Source organism: Nicotiana tomentosiformis, chromosome 7 (genome assembly GCF_000390325.3).
Source record: "Nicotiana tomentosiformis chromosome 7, ASM39032v3, whole genome shotgun sequence".
NCBI lineage: Eukaryota > Viridiplantae > Streptophyta > Magnoliopsida > Solanales > Solanaceae > Nicotiana > Nicotiana tomentosiformis.
In genome coordinates this window covers 16,333,311-16,337,347 of record NC_090818.1, presented here as the reverse complement: position 1 = coordinate 16,337,347, position 4,037 = coordinate 16,333,311, and the positions used below count along the sequence as shown (strand labels likewise).

The 4,037-nt window shown below is 38.1% G+C and overlaps 1 non-coding gene across 1 annotated transcript; it reads right to left on the bottom strand.

The window, feature by feature from the left end:
• Positions 1 to 3,449: 3,449 nt before the first annotated feature.
• LOC138896611 (small nucleolar RNA R71) lies at positions 3,450 to 3,556 on the bottom strand. The gene has a single exon (XR_011409977.1). It is a non-coding gene; the product is annotated as a small nucleolar RNA R71 (small nucleolar RNA).
• Between the last annotated feature and the right edge of the window lie 481 nt (positions 3,557 to 4,037).

Here is a 4,037-nt window from a genome sequence, read left to right as displayed (position 1 = left end):
TGAGTATCGGGTGGTCCAGGAGCATTTTGGCGCTTATTATGGAAAGTTGGCATTTTGAAGGTGTTAGAATTTCATAAGTTTGGTTTGAAGTGGATTTTTATGTTATGGATGTCAGTTTGAATTTCCGAACATTGGAATAGTTCGTATCGTGATTTGTGACTTGCACGCAAAGTTTGGCGTCATTCGGGAATATTTAAGTATGAACCAGATGCATTCGTCGAAGTTTGAATGTTTGAAAGTTTAAAGAAGGTTTCGATCATCGATTCATGGTTTTGATATTTTTTGGTGTGAGTTGAGGCCTCGGGTAGGTTCGTGTTATATTTTGGGAATGTTTTGTGTGACTGGATGGGGTCCCGGGGGCCTCGAGTGTGTTTCAGATGTGTTTGGATAGTGTCACGCTCTTATTTGATGTTCCAGCATCGTTTATTTGGTCATAAAGGGCAATATATTGAGAAAATGAGCTTTGATATGTGATTGGATTAAATATCGTAATTACGGATCCATAGCAACAACAATCGTCGAATTCCGATGTCGTATGAGAGAGTTATACCCATTTTCGTGTCGGACAAAATTGCTGGTTTCTGGTGCGAATCTTTGTCTTTGCGAACGCGAAAGAGGTTCCGCAAATGCGAAGAAATATTTCTGGGTTGACCGGTCAACGCGAAAAATTGCTCTTCGCGAACGCGAAGGTCTCCCATGAAGGCAATGAAGAAAAATCATCTAGACAATGTTTTAAACCGAGAATTTTAGTTCTAGAGCTCCATTTGAGGTGATTTTCATGGTGTTGTTCTCGTATAAACAAGGGGGTAAATATCCGACCTTTATTTTGATGTTTCTCCATTTTTATTTTCGTTGGTTATTATTTTTATCCGTTTTTTGATTGAATAAATTGGGATTTTGAGCCCCAAAGTTGAGAAATGGTAAATCCTTGATTTGAGGGTCGATTCTTGGACGAAATTGGATGATTTTCTGGATATAGACCATATGAGTTATGGGTAATATTTATTTTCAATAATTTTCGGAATCCGAGAACGTGGGCCCAAGGGTTGACTTTATTGACTTTTCTAGCGGAGTTAGAAATTATTATAAATAAATTAATTATGATGTTGGAGTATATTTTTATTGGTTTTTTATGATTGTTTGACTAGTTCGGATCGATGGGAATTTGGTTTGAGGTGTTAGAGAGGCGTTGGAGCCGGTTATGGAACTTTGGAGTGACGTAAGTCTCATGTCTAACCTTGTGAGGGGGAAATTACCACGTAGGTGTTATATTCTTATGTGCTACATGTTGTGGGAGCTACGCACGTATGAGGTGACGAGTATCCGTGCGTATGCTAGAATTTCTGATTATGTACGGGTAGACTTAGGTTCATGCCATGCTATAATTGTACTATTTGAGTTATCTTTGCTCATTTAAATTCCTTTATTTCGTGTTACGACTTGAGACTAGACTTGCATAGGGTGATAGAATCGCTATTGTAGAGATGTGATGAGCTACTTAATAATCCGCGGAATAATTTGTGCTTCTCTTATGAATTTCTCCTGCATTGTGCGTATTCATTGCAAGGTTTTCCTTAAAATTCATAAATCACACGTTTATTTGTGAGTGGGGTCAGGGATCCGTTAAAGCTTCTTATTCTAATGGGATCGGGTCATTCGCCTCAGCAAGATTATGTATCACACTCTTATGGGAGCGGGCTATTCGCCTCGCCAGTATAATAGATGCATCTATGGTTCGTTTATGGTAGGCTATAATTACATGTTTTTGTCATTTATTTCACTTTAATTTACTACACTTTAATTGAGTTAGAGCTTTAATCACTAGTGTTTTGCACTTATTGTGTGTTTTATGCCTTGTAGGAGTGATTTCGAGTGATGTAAATTTTGTGGAGCTAATTCGAGTGATTTCGAGCTTTGAAGTCTGAGTAAAAGCCTAAGGGATTAAGCCGGGATCGTGTTCGAGGGTCGAGGACCAAGTCTGGATGTCAAAATCGAAAAACAATCTGTACTCTGAGAAATTTGCACTAATGTGACACACTATGCTACGCGCTAGTGCAAAAAGTGCCCAGAAATTGTTTTGTGAAGTGTTCTGGAAATTGCCATAAGTGCGGTGCAGCATGCGGCGCGGTAGCCCAAAAATGTTAGAGTGACTTCTCATTTCCGCTAAAAAGGGTTGTTTCGTCCGGGGTTTGTTTTGGGGGCGGCTTAAATACACCAAAACACCATTTTAGAAGACTTTTTGACACATTTTCGACCTAAGAAGGCTAAGGAGGAGTTGGAAGAACACAAGCACAAGGATTTCATCATTCCTTCCTCATTCAAGATCCGGGTTTGCATTGAATTTATGTTTTCCTATACTTTAGTCACATTTGTGAAGAACTTCTCCATGTCTATGGAGTAGATCCTTTTGGGCTTTAATGGATTTGGTGTATTGATGATTGTTTGTCGATTATAACTCTATTTTTATATATTTGAATCATTTTTGAAAGATTTAATTGTTGCATCTATATTCACTTGTTCTTGTAATAGAAAGAGGCATAACTTGTGATATCTTTGCATTATATTGTTGGTTGAGTTCATATATTCTTCTAAGTAATCGAAAGAGGCTAGTTGAATCATTGATTAAACCTAGTTAGGAAAATAATCGAAAGAGGTTTTCCTAAAGATCGATCCACTATGCATTCTTGCATATCTTCACAATGCTTAAATTGGTTCATCTTGTGAGGTTAAGACTTAATCGAGAGAGGAGTTTTTGCTAAACGTTTGAACCAATAATAAAGTGAATTCGAGAGACTCACTTGATCATTAGAAGTGAATTATCTAGAGTTAGATCCCGAACAATTATCTTGCTTTTATTCCGTCAAAACCCAATACTCTCCCATCGATAACCTTAATTACTTATTCCTTATTTTGATAGTCACTAGTCAATAGCTGTAGATTTTAGATTATTAGTAATATAAATCTCAATTGTTGATCCTCCTGGATAGCAATAAAGCTAGAAACTACGAGAATATTATGTTATATCAAATCTAAATCGACCCTTGATTAAAGACCAGTTCGAGAATGCGGTACCAAGGCTTGGTAGAGCATTAGGTGACTATGCCAGACCAGTCTACAATCAAGGATTGTCAAGTGTTAGACCACCTCCAATTGCAGCCAATAATTTTGAGTTGAAGCAAGGTTTGCTTCAAACCATTCAAAACAATTGCATTTTCATAGGGAAGATGAACGAAGATCCAAACACGCATCTGATGGACTTTGAGGAGACTATGAACACCTTGCAATACAATGGGGTGTCACAAGATGCAATGTATTTAAGGGCATTTCCCTATTTACTTAAAGATGATGCGAAGTAGTGGCTTCGAAGCTTGCCAAATGGATCAATTAGAACATGGGTGGAAATGACCAGAAAACTTCTTAATAAATATTTCTCCTCAGCTAAGACGGGCAAGTTTAGAAGAGAAATCTATAACTTCTGCCAGAAAGAGAATGAAACTATTTTTGAAGAATGGGAGAGGTTTAAGGAGATAGTTAGAAGGTGTCAACATAGTAGAATTGAACTCTAGATACAACTCCAGGATTTTTAGGATGGATCGACACCGACCTCGCATAGATTATTTAGCAATGCAGTTGGAGGCCCCTTTATGAAGAAGACTCCAGAGGAGATAGTTACAATTCTTGATGAGTTATTCGAAGATGCTAATCAGTGGCCCTCTCATAGTGTGGAAAGAAGAAAATCAACCGATGTTCACCAAGTTGATGCTACTACATCTGCGCAAGTACAGCTTGATGTTATGGATGAAGAAATACGAAAGTTAATTGTAGCTTCGATGCAAAATGTGCACCATACATCTTGTGATATATGTGGAAGAGGACACACTACTCATGAGTGTCAAGCTTCAACTGAAGAAGTGAATGTTGTAGGGTACTATAATTTTAATGGAATGGGTCAGAGGCACCCCGAGTTTTCATGGAGTTCACCTGGGGGTACTGCAAAAGCATGGCAACAAAACAGCCCCAGATTCCAGGAACAAGGA